The sequence below is a fragment of the Bufo gargarizans genome, chromosome 4, assembly GCF_014858855.1.
Source record: "Bufo gargarizans isolate SCDJY-AF-19 chromosome 4, ASM1485885v1, whole genome shotgun sequence".
In the NCBI taxonomy this organism is placed as follows: Eukaryota; Metazoa; Chordata; class Amphibia; order Anura; family Bufonidae; genus Bufo; species Bufo gargarizans.
Genome location: NC_058083.1, coordinates 232,812,881 through 232,833,117, shown reverse-complemented (window position 1 = coordinate 232,833,117; position 20,237 = coordinate 232,812,881).

Genomic DNA, 20,237 nt, shown 5'->3' with positions numbered 1-20,237 from the left:
ATTGAAAAAGTGGAACAGGAGGTAAAAAAGAAAAAGAAAAAGAAAAATCTCAAAGTACTTGATGATTATAAAAGAAATGCAGTATATAAATGGAAAGAGAAAAAAGAAATGAGGGCGATAGCCCAGGAACAACAACAAGAAAAACCCGTGAGCGCCTCACCTTATGGTGGAAGAATAACGGCCAGAGGAGCAACATCATATAATAGATATGACTATAATGACATAAATAGGGCCCACCCCGATAGTTCAAAAGGAAAGCAAGGAAATAATAACCCAGAAAGAGGAGACAGGGAAGATAGAAATGAAACACAGAGGGACAATGAAACACAGAGGGTAGACATAGGGAGTTCTATAAATGAAGCACATTTTCCCCACGAATGCATCAAAGGAATCACTACGGCATTGACGAAAGAGATAGAAACAGAAGCTCCGAGCACCCCAAAGAGAAAGAAAAAAGATATAGGGGAAAGAGAGGAGGAAAACAACACAGTAAGCCCATTAGCCAAAAAGGGACGCGAGATAATTTAGGGATCTATAACCTGACGTCCACAGATACATGAGAAAGCTAAATCTATGTAAATATTTGATTTTAAAAAAACATACAGGACTCACAGTCGGAGGATGGCCGTATACATACCAATTTAAGAAATAAATCCACATTTTTTCCTGTTAATAAGGATAATGAATGTCTGAATGCATTTAAGAGAGGAGTGCTGAAAGGATTGGAAAATGCTTATGGCAGTAGGAATATGAAACATAATTTGACAAAAAAAGATAGGGAAGCACTATTGAATCTAGGAAACATTCAGAATATAGTAATCAAACCAGCGGACAAGGGAGGGGGGATAGTTATTTTGGATAAAGGGGGATATCAAAAGGAGATGAAAAGAATCCTCAGTGATGAGACCACATATAAGAAACTGAAAGGAAATCCAACCAATCAATACAGAAAGGAATTGAAAGTGTTGCTAGATAAGGGAAGAAACCAGGGTATTTTAAACAAGAAAGAAAATGAATATCTCATTAATCTACACCCCCGAATTCCTGTGATATATTATCTCCCCAAGATACATAAAGACAAAAAAAAACCTCCAGGGAGACCGATTGTCTCTGGTCTGGATTCAATCTCTAGCAGAGTCTCTGAATATATAGATACTTATTTGCAGAGATATGTACCAAAAACCAATTCTTATTTAAGAGATACAGTATAGGTGCTTGGGGGGCGGAGCCAGCAAGCAATGGTGTAGGTCGACTTCACCAGAGCTCCGCACAGCTAGCCCAGCTTTTGTTGATTTAATCAGCGGATACGGACTCTAGAATGGGGAAAACCCTCAGAGACAAGGAGGGTGCCTCAGGGGCCACTCCGAAGACCAAAAAGACCCAAGGGGATCTGAACAAGTTCCTCAACAGGCGAGCCACATCGCACCCTGATGGAGGCAAGATGGCGCGGGAGGCGCGAAACTTCTCAGAACGGGAGGGAGCCGACTCGGAAGCCGACAGCTCTGACGCTGAAGTTTACAGCAGAGGTGAGCCGGACTCCCTGCCCTTAACTAGAAGCTTCCTCCAGCAATCGCTGACGCAGGCACTTAGCCCGGTCATGAAGGAGTTGTCGGATATCAAAGCCGAATTTCAGCAGCTCGGCCACAGGGTAGAAAGCCTGGAAGAAAGCCAGGACCTGCTAGTGCAGAGAGAAGCGGGAGTTCACAATCACCTGACAAATATGTCAAAAATGATTAACACAGCTTTCCTGAACCTGGAAGACCAGGAAAACAGAGGGCGGAGGAAAAATGTACGCCTGAGAGGAATACCTGAAGCGGTTCCAGCTGAGGATTTGGCCGGTGCGGTGCGTTCCCTGTTTGCCTCCCTCGTGGGTGAAGAACAAGCTGCCGCCATCGTCATAGAAAGGGCACATAGAGCTCTTAGGCCCAAGCCGGCGGCGGGAGAGCCATCCAGAGACGTTGTTTGTGCCCTAATGAACTTTCTGGATACTGCAGCTGTCCTGAGAGCTGCTCGGGAGAAGGGAGACCCCTCTTTGGATGGTCACAAAGTGCAATTATTTCAGGACCTGGCGGCGAGCACTCTAGCCAAGCGCAGAAACTTGCGCCCTTTAACCGCGCTTCTGAGGGAGAGGAAGCTACCGGTGCGATGGCTGTTCCCTTTCGGCCTCAGTACCACCATAGGAGGGAAGCAATACACGGTCAGGCTCCCGGAGGACTTGCTGCCTGTTTGGGAGGCGTTGGGATCAGCAGCACTGGACATTCAGTCATGGCTCCCTTGTAACCCGACGTTAGATCTTCCGAACTTACCGCAGGCGGAGGATTGGCGCCTGGCGCAAAAGAAGAAATCTCCGAAGAAAAGAATTTCTTAGTCGGGTTCCACCCGTCTTGGGTTCTCTGAACTCTCCATGAAGGAAATCTCAGTGAACTTCTTGTTCCAGCCCTATAAGACCCAGGTTCTATGTTGAACGCCTAAATGATTTTCCGTAGCCTCTATTGTCTGTCTCCCCAACCCACTTTATCTAATATATGTCTGCTCCACTTTAATTTTTTCCACTCTCTCCCTTATACCTCTACTCCCCCTTCCGTTGCCATCTCTCTTTTTGTTTCACTTTGTGCTCTACTTACCGGCCGCCGCAGATATTCCATTGTCTGCTGGTTGGTCGCTCATGGCTGATAGCCCGCAGGGCTCCTTCCCCTGCTTCTGTTTGCTCTTATGACACTGACACTGCGTGTTATCCTAATGCGAATGATGTATCTACCGTATCCTTATATTGTTGATTACATGCGCATGCCTATTATCTCTTTTCTTCTTTGGGCTTAGTGTGTGAGGCCTGGCTTAGGGTGTTTACACACTAATTCCCCCCCTAGTCGGGGTTTATAACCCCTCAGGCTGTTATTACATACTTAATAACTGCCTCCATTACATATGTTTTGTTCTTGTGTGTTTTGTTTCACTTGTTGCCCTGTGTCGCCCTCTTCTGGTCATTGGCAGCTAATGCTCAGGTTAACTATTGTGTATAATGACTGACCTAAAGATATTGTCTTTTAATGTGAACGGTATGAACACCCCACAGAAAAGGAGCCAGGTCTATCATTTGCTCAGGAAAGAAGGAGCAGACCTAGTTTTCCTGCAGGAAACCCATTTTAGGCACTTACATATCCCAAAAACAGTTAACAAGCATTTTGTAGTATGGCACCATGCATCCTACTCCTCGGCCGCCAGAGGTGTCTCTATAGCCCTAGGTCAAAAAGTCCCTTTCTCTTTAGAGGCCAAACTAGCAGACCCTGATGGTCGCTTTTTATTTTTAAAGGGTAAAATAGTTAACGCCAAATACACTTTTGTGAATTTGTATGCTCCAAATAGTGGACAGATCACTTGGCTGCTACGCACCCTGGAGACTCTGAAAACGTTTAGAGAGGGATTCCTTATCGTAGGTGGGGACCTCAACCTTACACTTGATCCTCTGATGGACTCGTCCTCCATGGGTCGAACTACCTCAAGAAGACAGTTGAGGAAACTGCTTATGGCTCTCAGGGACTTGGGGGTCTCGGATGTCTGGCGCCTCCTTCACCCTGAGGAAAAAGACTACACCTTCCACTCACGGACGCATAATTCATACCAGCGACTGGACTATATCTTTGTTGCAAACCATCTACTGTCCTCGGTTTCTGAGGCGAAGATAGGGAATATAGTCATTTCTGACCATGCGCCTGTGAGTGTGGGGGTGAGGATTTTCGCCCTACCTCCGAGATCCTGGGTCTGGAGGTTGAATGAGACGCTCCTGGAGGAGGAGTCCCATCGGAAGGCAGTTGAGCAATGTCTCAAGAATTATTTTCAAGAGAATACCAGGAATCTCACTAGTGGAACATCACTTTGGGAAGCTCATAAGGTGGTAGTCAGAGGGGAGCTCATTAGCTTGGGATCCAGCGCCAAAAAACGTAGGCAGAAACAATTAGATTCCCTTCTACAGCAGATCTCTACGCTTGAAACCCTCCACAAAAAGACTAGGACGGAAGAAATTCTATTGTCACTGAAGTGCTTGAGACACAAGGTCACTGACCTCCTGAACATTAGAGCAGCGAGGGCGTTGCGGACATTGCGCTTTAAGCAATATCTCCACGGTAATAGAGGTTCCAAGTTGGTATCTAGCCTTATTAAGGGTCAAAGAAATAGATCTTTTATCCAAGCTATTAAGTCACCCTCGGGCCTCCGACTTATCAACACTCCGGCGATTGCTCAGGAGTTCTGCTCCTTCTATTCGAATTTGTATAATCTCCCGGCACCCCTTAATGCTCAACAAATTGAGGGACGTACATCGGCTTTTCTCAAGTCCATTGATATCCCGAGACTCTCATCAGAGGAAGTACATCAGCTGCTACAACCAGTTACAGTAGAAGAGGCAGATAAGGTCCTTATGTCTATCCCTACGGGTAAAAGCCCCGGGCCTGATGGGTTCCCGATTTCTTATTATAAGAAGTATAAAGGTATTCTAACCCCGCATTTTGTCGATGCATGCAATCTCCTCCTTACAGGTGGCTCTCTGACCCCACAAGCCCAGGAGGCACACATAACGATCATCCATAAGGAAGGAAAGGACAAGGAGGTATGCAGTAGCTATAGGCCAATCTCACTACTGAATACTGACTTGAAGTGGTGGGCCAAGTTGCTTAACAGCAGGATGTCTAGACTGCTCCCTGGGCTTGTGGGCGAAGAACAAGTGGGATTCGTGGCGGGAAGAGAGGGTAGACATAATGTCAGCAGGGTAGTACACGCAATCACTCATTCGGTTAAGGTTGGAGCCCCTCTTGTGCTGTTAGGCACGGATGCGGAGAAGGCGTTCGATAGGGTCAGCTGGGCCTATATGAATAAGGTGCTGAGTGCCTTTGGTTTTCCAGAGAGCTTCATTAGGGCCATATATACTTTATACTCTGCTCCATCGGCGAGAGTGATGGTTAACGGCACCCTATCGGACGCCTTCCAAATTAGAAATGGCACGCGCCAGGGATGCCCCCTGTCCCCTACTTTATTTGTGCTCACTCTAGAGACGCTCCTGCTTAAGTTTAGACAATCCCCCTTGATCGAAGGAGTGAAAATTGGCAATTGCACCCACAAGATGGCCGCTTTCGCGGATGATTTGCTGCTTCTGATGACTAATCCTGAAGAGGCTCTGCCGGAGGTTATGCAGACCTTTGAATCCTTCGGGGTTATATCTAATTTTAAAATTAATTTTGATAAGTCGGAGGCCCTCGGTGTTTCCCTCCCGGCTGCTTTGCGTAATAGAGTCAAAGCCCTCACGCCGTTTAAATGGCCTGCTCAAGCAATCAAGTACCTAGGGGTAATGATACCGATGGATCCCAAGCTGATGTTTAGACTTAACTTCCCTCCATTGCTTTCCAAGGTCACCTCTGTTCTTTCTAAAAGTAGCTCTCCTTTCCTTACCTGGTTAGGCAGGAAAAATGTTCTTACCACTTATATATTGCCGCTGATTATGTATACCTTAAGAACCCTTCCCATTACCATTCCAGCTAGCTTCATTAACAAATTGCAGTCTGCCATGAGCAAATATTTATGGGACAAGGGCCGTCCAAGGATGTCCTTCCGCCTCCTTTCCCGCAGAAGGAAAACTGGGGGTATCTCATTACCTGATCTATCGACCTATATACAGGCTATCGGCTTAGAGAGATGGCTGAGATTGGCCAGGCGAGAGACGAACTATATGCATATAGACCTAGAGCTGGCACTGTTAGGTAAGGAGTCTTTCCACAAATTGTGGATGCCTGGGAGGGCAGGGGACGGACTCAAGGTCGAGAGTGAGCTAACTAGAGGGATGTTCCATGTTTGCCATAAGGTTGTGGCTTTAGCCTCTACTCAGGGCCAGATATCCCCACTTGCCCCTATTTCGGTCATTCCGACACTCTTGTTTCCGCAAATAAAATCTCCTTCAGATGTTTGGCTTGCACTTTCGCATCATAGAATAGGAGACCTGATAAAGCTTCAAACCTCATCTGACTTCTACACTGTCCTCTCAGGTGATCCGACCCCTAGTTCAGATTTCATCCAAAGGATGGACTTTGAAAGTACTTGCAGGAAGTTTCTGTCATCTAGGTTCTTCTCGACCCCAGATCCGTCATGGTTAGAAAATTATGTATTGTTACCTAGTTTGCCCCATAAATGCACCACTCTCATCTATAGACAGATTTTACACGCCAGGGATTCTAATGTGCCACCGTGGGTAGCCGAATGGAGTAAAGAACTCCAAATTGAGTTTGACGACACTGATGTTAGGTGGATTCAAAACGCGTCGCATGGCTTCTCTAAATGTATAAAAGTTCAGGAGAATTCTGTCAAGACGGCGCTGAGGTGGTATAGAACGCCCGAGTACCTTTTTAAAATCGGGATCCTTTCCACGAATCTTTGCTGGAGGTGCAATGCTGGCACTGGCTCCCTTTCGCACATCTGGTAGACCTGCCCGGCCATCAAGCCTTTCTGGGAAGGTGTTGAATCTGCCATTAATGTCATCTGCACGACGACACTGAAACTCTCAGCCCAGCTGATTTTGCTCTGGTTGCCTACTCCAGACTTTCGCCCGGGGAAAAACAACTTAGCCACACACCTGATCATGGCCGCAAAGCTTTTGATCCCAGTAAAATGGAGATCAATTGATCCACCATCATTGGGGATGTGGCGGGATAGGGTCCACCAGATGTGCCAGATGGAGGAATTGATAGGGTGGACGTACCACAGCAGAGACAGGTTTCTGCAGATATGGCAACCTTGGTTAAAATATAGAACAGATCTCCTCAACTCCCAGCTATGGGACTCTGACGATGATTTGTAGCAGATGGTCATTTTTTCATTCGCCTCCCGCCCGATCTCTGTCTAGCCCGTTATAGAAACCTGCCCTGGGGATACACAGCCAGTATTTGTTTATATCATATCTTAGACATTATAGAAGGTCATGCCTTTACTACTGATGTGAGCAATTTGCACGATACTTAGGGTTGACACAACGTTTGGGCCCTGTTTTTTCCCTAACGTTCCTGATGTTTATGTGTTCTGTAAGATCGATCACTTTCAGGGCCTTTTAGCCCTAGACAAGCGGTGATCGCATCCTAGCTTGTATTGTTAGGCGATGCCTTTGATGCTTTGTACTTGAACATGATTGTGATGTGATGCTCGCTTTATTGCGCTTGTATTATCCGATGATCTTTGTTTCTCTGCTCAATAAAAAGAGATTTCAAACAGTATAGGTGCTTGAGCTTTTAAAGAATTTTGGCCAGGTTACAGAGGATACTATACTCATGACTATGGATGTCACATCCCTATATACAATAATACCTATAGAGATTGGGATTTTAAGTGTAAAGCATTTATGGACCAGGATAATCGGATGGATGAGGCTCAAAAAATTTTCATTTTAGACTGTATTAAATATTGTTTAAAGCACAATTATTTTTGGTTTGAGGAGGATTTTTATGTGCAGATTTCCGGAGTCGCAATGGGTGCGAAATTCGCACCAAGTTTTGCAAACCTTTTTATGGCCTATTGGGAATATAAATATATTGATAGTTTGTCATTTTCATCTAGAATAAGAGGAAAGCTATGTATATGGCAAGGGGAGGAGTCAGCTCTAAGGGAATTTCTAGCATATATCAATGATAATATGTGGAACATTGTTTTCACAGAAAATATCAGTAAAGAAAAAGCACAGTTTTTAGATTTGGAAATTTCCCTCCATCAAGGTGAGATACGAATTATCACTTATTTTAAAGTCACTGATATAAATAAGCTATATTGACAGTAGTAGCTGTCACTACAAACCATGGATTAAAAATATCCCAAAAGGCCAATTTCAACGTATGAAATGGAATTGTACAAAATTAGAGGACTATAATGCACAAAGTGAAGTTATTCTGGAAAGGTTTAAGGAAAAGGGATACGCAGTAGATTTATTAGAAAGACAGAGAGAGGAAGTCAGGGAAAGTACAGATACTAAAGAAAATAAATTAGCAACTAGGAAAACGAACAATCTGAAAAATAATCAATATAAATATGCATTCTTAACAACATATTCCTCAGCTTGTCCAGAGATTTAAAAAATAATAGGAAAAAATTGGAACATCTTGAAAAACGACCCTGTCATCGGTGATCTAGTCCATAAAAAACCATCATTTATTTTTAAAAAGGCACCCGTTTTAAGGAATAAAATTGTACATAGCTGCATGGAAAAACAAACAAAGACCATCAAAGAGACTGACCGTTTTACGTGGTGTGGTTTCTGTATTGGCTACAAGAATAGAAATAAGGAAACCAAAAGAATTCTGAATGAAAATAAACTTGTGTCTGTAGTAAATAAAAAGAAGTTTAAAGGGAACCTGTCACCTGGATTTTGGGTATAGAGCTGAGGACATGGGTTGCTAGATGGCCGCTAGCACATCTGCAATACCCAGTCCCCATAGCTCTGTGTGCTTTTATTGTGTAAAAAAAAACTATTTGATACATATGCAAAATAACCTGAGATGAGTCCTGTCCCTGACTCATCTCACGTACAGGACACATCTCAGGTTAATTTGCTTATTGATCAAAATGTGTTTTTTTTTACACAATAAAAGAACACAGAGCTATGGGGACTGGGTATTGTGGATGTGCTAGCGGCCATCTAGCAACCCATGACCTCAACTCTATACCCAAAATCTAGATGACAGGTTCCCTTTAAAATTAAGGGCAATATGTCTTGTGAAACCGCAGGTGTGATCTATGTCCTGGAGTGCCCCTGCGGTTTACAATATGTGGGGAGAACCTTACGAAAACTGAAAGTCAGAGTAAGTGAATATATTGGTAATATCAAGAGAGGATTAGAGACACATAGTGTCTCGGCACATTTTAAAAGTTTCCATATAAAAAAACCTTTTGGTCTGAAATTCATGGCTGTGGAATGGGTTGTGAAACATTGGAGGGGTGGTGACCCTGTCAAACAGATAAATAAAAAAAAAGCACAGTGAATCTATGACATGGGCACCCTCCAACCAAAGGGGTTGAATATTGATTGGGATATCAGAGCAGCTATGTAGGATATATTTTTGTTATATTTTTTTTTTTTATAGGTAGTTTTGTAATACCACCCCAACTGGTTAGAATACAGCTATAGAACTAGGGAATGGTAATTGCTTGGAAACTGTTAATAATTAAATGTTCATTTTGTTTATGATTTTAGGAATATATAATATTTATGAATATTTTTATGAAAACTTTGTTTGATTTTATAATAATAGTTTTTTATGGATGTTAATTGTGAGTGTTTAAATGCTATATGATGGTATTCATATTCTGAGATTGTTTTCTCATCACATATTGTACTTCATAACACTGGTAAAATGGAGTAAAAAAAATATTTATAAAAAATTTAAAATTTACCAAAAAATTGGGAAAATTTTGGCGATTTCCAAATTTCAATTTCTCTACTTTTATAATAGATAGTAATACCTCCAAAAATAGTTATCATTTTACATTCCACATATGTCTACTTCATGTTTAGATAATTTTGTGAATGCCATTTTATTTTTTGGGGACGTTAGAAGGCTTAGCAGTTTAGAAGCAAATCTTAAAATTTTTCAGAAAGTTTCTAAAACCCACTTTTTCAGGACCAGTTCAGATCTAAAGTCACTTTGTGAGGCTTACATAATAGAAACCACCCAAAAATTACCCCATTTTACACACTACACCCCTCAAGGTATTCAAAACTGATTTACAAACTTTGTTAACCCTTCAGGTGTTCCACAAGAATTAATGTAAAATAGAGATCAAATTTCAAAATTTCACTTTTTGGCAGATTTTCCAATTGAATCCATTTTTTCCAGTTACAAAGCAAGTGTTAACAGCCAAACAAAACTCAATATTTATGGCCCTAATTCTGTACTTTACAGAAACACCCCATATGTGGTCGTAAACTGCTGTATGGGCACACGGCATTGCGCAGAAGGAAAGGAACGCATATGTTTTTTTGGAAAGCAGATTTCACTGGGATAATTTTAAGCTGTCATGTCCCATTTGAAGCCCCCCTGATGCACCCCTAGAGTAGAAACTCCAAAAAAGTGACCCCATTTTGGAAACTATGGGATAGGTTGGCAGTTTTGTTGGTACTATTTTAGGGTACATATGATTTTTGGTTGCTCTATATTACACTTTTTGTGATGCAAGGTAACAAGAAATAGCTGTTTTGGCACCGTTTTTATTTTTTGTTATTTAGAACATTCATCTCATCAGGTTGTCACGGATGCGACAATACCAAATATGACAATACCAAATTTTGGGTGACTGTCTTGTGTAGGGGCTCATTTTTTTCAGGATGAGATGACGGTTTGATTGGCACTATTTTGCGTGGTGTATGACTTTTTGATTGCTTGCTATCACACTTTTTGTGATGTAAGGTGACAAAAAATAGTTTTTATTTTTTATTTTTCATGGTATTGACCTGAGGGGTTAGGTAATGTGATATTTTTATAGAGAAGGTTATTACGGACGCGGCAATACCTGATATGTCTGCTTTTTTTTTTATTTATTTATTTACGTTTTACACAATGATTTCATTTTTGAAACAAAAAAATCATGTTTCAGTGTCTTCATAGTCTGAGAGCCATAGTTTTTTCATTTTTTTGGGCGATTATCTTGGGTAGGGTATGATTTTTGCGGGATGACATAACGGTTTCATTGGCACTATTTTGGGGTGCGTATGACTTTTTGATCGCTTGCTATTGCACTTTTATTTCCTTTTTTGGGACGTATGGTGGGCAAAATTTCAATTTCATCATAGTTTTTATTTTTATTTTTTATGGCGTTCACCGAGCGTGGAAAGTAACATGACCGTTTCATAGATCAGGTCATTATAGACGCGGTGATGTCAAACATGTGTAGGGCATTTTTTATTTACATTTTTTAATCAGTGATGGGTTTTTTTAACTTTTTTTTACCCAGACCCACTTGGTTCTTGAAGATCTAGTTGGTCTGATGTCTGTATAATACAATACACTACACTATATAGTGTACTGTACTGTATTTTCACTTTACTCATGCCTTTAGCATGGTAACCATCACCCATGGTAACCATCACCCACTGCCACAACAGAGAAGTGGGTGATAGGGAGGGGGCCCCCTCCCTCTGTGATCCCGTCAAGAATTGGGGGCTGAAACGGCACAGCAGTCCCCGATGGGAGAGGGAGGATGCTCCCTCCCTGTTATCCTCTTCCATACAGTGGTCCCTACAGACCGCGGCATGGAAGGGGTTAAACTGCTGACATCAGTCTCCTCTTAACAGTTGTTCTAGAGTTGCGTCTGCTGCTAGAACTCTGTGTGGCATTGACCTGGTCTCTAATCTGAGCTGCTGTTAACCTGCGATTTCTGAGGCTAGTGACTCGGATGAACTTATCCTCCGCAGCAGAGGTGACTCTTGCTCTTCCTTTCCTGGGGCGGTCCGCATGTGAGGCAGTTTCTTTGTAGCGCTTGATGGTTTTTGTGACTGCACTTGGCAACACTTTCAAAGTTTTCCCATTTTTCGGACTGACCTTCATTTCTAAAAGTAATGATGGCCACTAGTTTTTCTTTACTTAGCTGCTTTTTTCTTGCCATAATACAAATTCTAACAGTCTATTCAGTAGGACTATCAGCTGTGTATCCACCTGACTTCTCCACAACGCAACTGATGGTCCCAACCCCATTTATAAGGCAAGAAATCCCACTTATTAAATCTGACAGGGTACACCTGTGAAGTGAAAACCATTTCAGGTGACTACCTCTTGAAGCTCATCAAGAGAATGCCCAGAGTTTGCAAAGCAGTAATCAAAGCAAAAGGTGGCTACTTTGAAGGACCTAGAATATGACATATTTTCAGTTGTTTCACACTTTTTTGTTATGTATATAATTCCACATGTGTTAATTCATAGTTTTGATGCCTTCAGTGTGAATCTACAATTTTCATAGTCATGAAAATAAAGAAAACGCTTTGAATGAGGTGTGTCCAAACTTTTGGTCTGTACTGTATATGTGTATATATATATATATATATATATATATATATATATATTAATATAGTGCTGAAAAGCATTTTTTCACCATCATTCTGCACTCAAAATGACAAGTGAAAGCAGTATGTTTAAAGTCTTTGCTAATTTATTAATAGTGATGAGCGGCAGGGGTCATATTTGAATTCGTGAGATTTAGCAAATAATTTGTAGAATATTCTTTATATTCTACATTCTTTTTTAACTCGAAAATCGGCAAGGTAATTATCGCGTAATATGCAAATATTACTCGATCAATACATGCATAGGTCAAAAATGAAAATATAGCACTATAGAATATAGTGCTATATTTTCATATTTTAGAATATTCATCATTTTTTTCCATCTGAAGTCATGATTCCTCCCTGCTTAAGTTGCTTGTGGGCCAATGACCCATGGAAGGAATCATGTGTTCAGATGGAAAAAATGACAAATATTTTCTATAATGAATATATAGCACTATATTCTAAATATTCGCAAATTCTCGAAGTGGCAATATTCAAGATAAAAATTAGCTTTTTCAATATTCGTGCTCAACACTATTTATTAAAAGAAAAACTAAGATATTGAATTGACATGCATTCAGACCATTTACGCAGGAATGAAATGAAGCACCTTTGGCAATGATTACAGTCTCCAGTCTTCTTGCTAAGATGCAACGCTGTTTTCACTCCTGGATTTGATAATTTTCTGCCATTCTACTCTGCAGATCCTCGCAAACTCTGTTAGGTTGGATGGCAACCTCTGGTGAACAGCCATTTTCAGGTCTCTCTAGACATGTTTGATTGGGTTCAAGTCAGGGCTCTGGTTGGACCAGTTAGGGCTTCACAGAATCTACTTAGGATCATTGCCTTGTTGGAGGGTGAACCTTCAACCCAGTCTGAGTTCCAGAGCACTCTGGATCAGGTTTTAAATATGAATATCTCTGTTCCATTCAGCTTTCTATCAACCCTGCCCAGTCTCTCTGTCCTACCTGCTGAAAAACACTCCTTTCACACTAGCATGACGGATTGGCTCAGGAGGTGTTCAGTTAAAAAAACATGTGATTTTGCTAGCAAATTATGTCAGTTTTGTCTGCGATTGCATTCAGTGTTTGCGTTTTTTCCACACAGATAACATCCGGATGGCATGCATTTTCAACGAGCGTAAAAAACAAAACAACAACCATCCTCTATAGCAGGCCTCCTCAAACTGCGGCCCTCCAGATGTTGTAAAACTACAACTCCCACAATGCCCTGCTGTAGGCTGATACCTGTAGGCTGTTTGGGTATGCTGGGAGTTGTAGTTTTCCAACAGCTGGAGGGCCGCAGTTTGAGGATGCCTGCTCTATAGTCACATGTTCATTTGAAACACATATAATAAAAAAAACACAGCATGCTCTTCTGTTTGAGAAAGCTCCATTTTGTGAGGATATAATTTAGTGTGTGGAGTGTTTTCATTTGTTCCTTTGCAGGATGTCCGCTTTACCGTTATCAAATCATGACCATGTGCTTTTGCACTGGCTGGTGTACTGATGCTTTGGAGAGCAGAGAGAAGTGCTTGAGGAGGAACCGCAGAGGAAGAGGATGTGGGTTCATCCTATTATTTCGCAGAGGGCTTGTAAAGGTCAGTTTACGAGTCTGTATGCAGACCTACGTGAGCACCCTGCAAACTTTTATAATTATTGTCGCATGTCGATCACTACTTTTGATCGGCTTTTGGCGGAGTTGAGGCCTGGTTTGACCTTCACAGACACCAACATGAGGCGTAGTGTTTCAGCTGAGGAATGGCTTATTATAACTTTGAGGTATGTAAATATTTATGCACTTAAAACCTCAGAAATGTAATTTATTTCCGATATATAGATGATTTGATTTTGCATATTAAATAAATATAGTGGATGGTGATAGTGTTTGGACTGTTCCCTGATTGTTTTTATTTTTTGTTCACAGATTTTTGGCCACAGGAAATTCTCGTTACATTTTTAATTTCTAATGGGGACCTCCACAATTGCTGGGATAGTGAGGGCAACCAGTGCCACCATTTGGTTACGACTGCAAGCTGCTGTGCTGCCACAACCAACAAGGCAGCAGTTGCTTCAGATTGCCCAGGGCTTCCTGGAGAGGGCACAATTCAACAACTGTATTGGTGCCCTTGACGGGAAGCACATATGGGTGAAGAAGCCACCAAACTCAGGGTCTCGATTCTATAATTATAAACAGTTTTTCTGTGTAGTTTTGTTGGCCTTGGCTGACACAACCTACAGGTTTATAATTGTAGAAATCAGGGCCTATTGAAGTTCGGCTGATGCTTGCATCTTCCAGGCTTCCAGAATGGGTTGGTGGCTTCAGTCCAACCAACTGGACATTCCCCAGCCAGCTCTTCTTCCTGGCTCTTCTGGGCCACCTGCACCATATGTCATAGTTGGCAATGAGGGGTTTGCCCTATGGCCAAACCTCATGGATCCTTTCCCCAGCTGAGGATTTGATGAGAAAAGGTGCACATTCAACTATCGGTTAAGCAGGGCCAAAAGGTTTGTAGAGTGTGCCTTCGGGATCTTAGCCAGCAAATGGCGAATATATTTCTTTCGGACATCCAGCTGGCCCCAGAAAATGTAAATCATATTACTAAAGCGTGTGTAGTTCTCCATAACTACATTCGCATGTATGAGGCCACTCCTGATGAAGATGAAGACGTCTTTACAGTAGCAGCCCGCTGAGACCCCTCTCAACTTGGAAGAGCTGGTTCAGCAGGACTGAGAGTGAGGGAATTATTTTCAGACTATTTTATGTCTCCAGTTGGTTCATTCCCTTTGCAGCAACAACACTCTTCACGTGGAGCAACAAAAACTTTTTTTTCCGTCCCCTCAAGCTGACTATACAGTGTATGTATCATGGATGGATAATTTTTTTAGTTAGTATTTTTGCTTTTTTTTTGTTAGGGACCCTTGACGTGGGTTGCAAGCTTACATATTTCACATGCATAATGTAAGTTGAAATGTGTGTAAAATATAAACTAATCCCTCAATATTACAATATGAGATGTCATCTTTAGAACTATATTTAAATCAAAACACAGTGTATATTACTTTAAAGAAAAAATAAAACTAATAACCTGTTCTGTCTTTTGTTTTGTTTTTATTTGAAAAATAAACAAATAAAAAACAATAGTCTGGTCTGACAATGTAATGATCATTTCTTACACTATAACCAACATAATTACAAATTATAATAACGTTCTGGTGTGGCCGTGGGACCTTCACATTGAGAGGGCTGGTAAGTGCCCTGAGAAGAGGGTCCTAAGTGCTGGAGTGGAGCAGCTTCAGATGCGGAGGAAGATTGGTGCATATAGGATGTCTCACCAATGTATTGCTGGCCATATTGTTGGGGTGGAGGGAAAAATGTTTGGCAAGAAGGAGGGTAATGGGGAAGACTGATGGGTATCTGTGAAGGAGCCCCAGGTGGTGGCCCATTGATGTTCCTATATAAGCGCTAGTTTTCTAGGGCCCGAAACACATCTGTGGGGTCATGTGGAGGAGTGGCTGCCTCCAGAACAATCCCAACTGTGCCTCGGGTCTATAAGTACAGATCCGGAGGCACTCTCTTCAAAAGAGGGCCCAGACTACGACCATAAAGTTCATAATGGTCCTCCTGGCGGGCTTCTGAAAGATAGTCGAGCACCTGACTATATACCTCCACTTCAGCTGATGGCAACGACCATTTCCAATGTGCTAGCAGCTGAAGTGAAGGGGCCGAATCCAATGCAGGAGGGATGTTGGGCATGGAAATGGCTGAAGGTCCTGCTTCGGCCATATCTTCCGTAGTCTGTGAAGGGAGATTCTGCTTCTCAGCGGAAGAAGAATGCTGCTGGGCAGATTGGTCACTCTCCTCCTCCAGGTTGTCCTCCGTTCTTCAATCGCAAAAGCATTTACAAATTGATTTTAGTCAATCCAAGAATTTCCTATACATTACCAAGCATATATGATTATATATATACTTCCGGGAGCAGGTCCATTATGTTACGAAGGAACATTAATTGTTCTTTAACCACTTCATGACTGCCCATAGACTATAAACATCCTATGGGCGGTTGTTTAACTCTGAATGGACGTTTTAGAATGTCCATTCAGAGATGGCAGCTGCAGGCTAATTGTGCAGCTGCCGAGCAGGGGGACCACTGTCAGTGACAGCTGGGCACCCCAGAGAGAAGGCAGGGACAGTTCTCAGTTGCATTCTAGATCGCTTTATACATAGAGCTCAATGAGCACTGTGTATATAGATCAGAAAACGCTATAGTTAAATGTCCCCAGAGGTCTTGTATTACCTTATGGGGGATGCAAAGTGTAAAAAAAATAAAAATAAAAGCGTTTTATAAAAAAGAAAAATCCCCAAGTAAGTCATAAAAAAAGTTAAAAGTAGCAAATTTTTTATAAAATAGACATATTTGGTATTGCCATGTCCGTGACGGCTGGCTCTATAAATATATCACATGATCCACCCCATCCGATAAACACCATAAAAAAAATATAAAAACTGTGTCAAAAAGCCATTTTTGTCACCTTACCTCACAAAAAGTGCAACACTGAGTGATCAAAAAGGTGTATGCCCCCCAAAATAATACCAATCAAACTGTCACCTCATCCCTCAAAAAGGTGAGAAAATCAGTCAAAAAATAAAAAAATCTATGGCTCTCAGACACTAAAACACCATTTTTTGTTTAAAAAAAATGCTATTATTGTGTAAAACTTAAATAAATAAGAAAAAGTATAAATATTAGGCATTGTCCGTAACGTTATGCTCTATAAAAATGTCACATGAACTAACCCCTCAGGTGAACGCTGTAGAAATAAATAAATTAAAACTGTGCTAAAACAACACATTTTTGGGTCACCTTGCCCCATAAAGTGCAATAATAAATGATCAAAAAATCTTATGTAGCCAAAAATGGTACCAATAAAAACGTCAACTTTTCCTGCAAAAATTGAGCCCCTGCACAAGGCGATCAGCAGAAAAAAATTAAATAAAATATGGCGTTCAGAAAATAGACACAAAAACATAATTTTTTTTCAAAAATGCTTTATTATGTAAAGCTGAAACAAACAAACAAACAAACAAAGTATCATTGCGTCCGTAACAAGCTGCTCTATAAAAAATAGCACATGATCCACCCTGTCAGATGAATTTTGTAAAAAAAATAAAAACTGCCAAAACAGCCATTTTTGGGTTACCTTGCTTTACAAAAACGTAATATAGAGCAATAAAAAATCATATGTACCCCAAAATAATACCAATAAAACTGGCACCTTTTCCCCTAGTTTCCAAAATGGGGTCACTTTTTGGGAGTTTTTACTGTAAGGGTGCATCATGGGGGCTTCAAATGGGATATGGCCTATAAAAACCAGTTCACCAAATCTGCTTTCCAAAAACCATATGGCACTCCTTTTCTTCCGTGTATACTTCATCGATTGCTATTGCTGACTGCTTTTATGGTTGTGCTGCCCCCTATCTTACTCACTTGGACTCCTTTTCTTCTGCTCCCTGCCATGTGCCCTCAAATCAGCTTACGACCACATGTGGAGTGTTTATGTAAACTGCAGAACCAGGGTAATACATATTGAGTTTTGTTTGGCTGTTAACCCTAAATGTGTTAAAGAGAAAAATTGATTAAAATGGAAAATCTGCCAAAAAATGAAAATTTAGAAATTTGATCTCCATTTTCCTTTAATTCTTGTGGAACACCTAAAGGGTTAACAAAGTTTGTAAAATCAGTTTTGAGTAACTTGAGGGGTGTAGTTTTTGCAATGGGGTCATTTATGGGGGGTTTCTACTATGTAAGCCCCACAAAGTGACTTCAGACCTGAACTGGTCCATAAATTGTGGGTTTTGGAAATTTCCCCAAATTTTTTTTAGAATTGCTTCTAAAATTCTAAGCCTTTTAACGTCCTAAAAAAATAAAACAAAATGATGCCAACATAAAAGTAGACATATGGGGAATGTTAAGTAATAAATATTTTATGAGGTATCACTTTCTGTTTTAAAAGCAGAGAAATTAAAATTTTGAAAATTGCTAATTTTTCTAAATGTTTGGTAAATTTGGGATTTTTTCATAAATAAAGGTGAAATATAATGACTCAAATTTATGACTATCATGAAGTTCAATGTGTCGCAAAAAAACAATCTCAGAATGGCTTGGATAAATAAAAGTGTTCCAAAGTTATTGCATAAAGTGACAGATGTCAGATTTGCAAAATTAGACCTCCTCAGAAAGGGGGTAAATGGCCCGGTCTGGAAGTGGTTAAACTTATAGAACCTTTTCTTAAGTATGTCCGACCCTCTGCCGCCTTGATAGAGAATTTCTTTCAGGAATTGGCCCCGGCAGCTCCTCCATCTATTCTTTTTACTTCTTCAACTACAAACAATTTAGAAATACATTTTTTTCCAACATGAAATACGGTATCACTATCATGTGCTAACCTAGGAGTGTCATCAGTAGCATAGCACAAGTCAAACAATGTCGTCAGTAGCATAGCACATGTTAAACAATGTTGTCAATAGCATAGCACATGTTACACAATGTTTTCATTTAACATGTGCTATGTAATGGAGGACAACGTTTGACCTGTGCTATCCTAGTTGGCAGAAACTGAATAGCAAACATGTATATAAATACAGTGGATATAAAATATAAAAAGAATACACACCCCTGTTAAAATGTCAGGTTTCTGTGATGTAAAAAAATGAGACAAAGATAAATCATTTCCGAACTTTTTTCACCTTAAATGTGACCTATAAACTGTACAACTCAATTGAAAAACAAACTGAAATCTTTTAAGTTTAGGGAAAAAAATATAAAAATAAAATAATATGGTTGCATAAGTGTGCGGTGTGCACACTTATGCAACCATATTATTTTATTTTTATATTTTTTATAAACTATAATTATTAAACTAATACTTTGTTGAAGCACCTTTTGATTTTATTACAGCACTCAGTCTTTTTGGGTATGAGTCTATCAGCATGGCACATTTTGACTTGGCAAGATTTGCCCACTCTTCTTTGCAAAAACACTCCAAATCTGTCAGATTGCGAGGGCATTTTCTGTGCACAGCCCTCTTCAGATCACCCCACAGATTTTCAATCGGATTCAGGTCTGGGCTCTGGCTGGGCCATTTCAAAACTTTAATCTTCTGGTGAAGCTATTCCTTTGTTGATTTCGATGTATGCTTTGGGTCGTTGTAATGCTGAAAGATGAAGTTCCTCTTCATGTTCAGCTATCTAGCAGAAGCCTGAAGGTTTTGTGGAAATATTGACTGGTATTTGGAACTATTCATAATTCCCTCTAGCTAAACTAAGGCCCCAGTTCCAGCTGAAGAAAAATAGCCCCAAAGCATGATGCTGCCACCACCATGCTCCACTGTGGGTATGGTGTTCTGTTGGTGATGTGCAGTGTTGTTTTTGGGCCAAACATATCTTTTGGAATTATGGCCAAAAAGTTCAACCTTGGTTTCATCAGACCATAACACCTTTTCCCACGTGCTTTTGGGATACTTCAGATATGTAGCCTGGCTTGGATGTTTTTCTTCGTAAGAAAAGGCTTTCATCTTGCCACTCTACCCCATAGCACAGACATATGAAGAATACAGGCGATTGTTGTCACATGTACTATACAGCCAGTACTTGCCAGATATTCCTGCAGCTCCTTTAATGTTGCTGTAGGCCTCTTGGTAGCCTTCGAGACCAATTTTCTTCTTGTCTTTCCATCAATTTTGGAGGGATGTAAAGTTCTTGGTAATGTCACTGTTGTGCCATATTTGCTCCACTTGATGATGACTGTCTTCACTGTGTCCCATGGTATATCTAATGCCTTGGAAATTCTTTTGTACCCTTCTCCTGACTAATACCTTTTAACAATGAGATCCCTCTGATGCTTTGGAAGCTCTCTGTGGACCATGGCTTTTGCTGTGGGATGCGAATAAGAAAATTAATGGAAAGACCAACTGAGCAGTTGAACTTTATTTGGGGTTAATCAGAAGCACTTTAAATGATGGCAGATGTATGCTGACTATTTAACATGATTTTTAATGTGATTACTTAATTCTGAACACAGCTACAACCCCAGTTATATGTACACTTATGCAACCACATTATTTTAGGGTTTTTTTTATTTTCTATTTTATTTTTAAATTTGTTTTTCAATTGAGTGGTA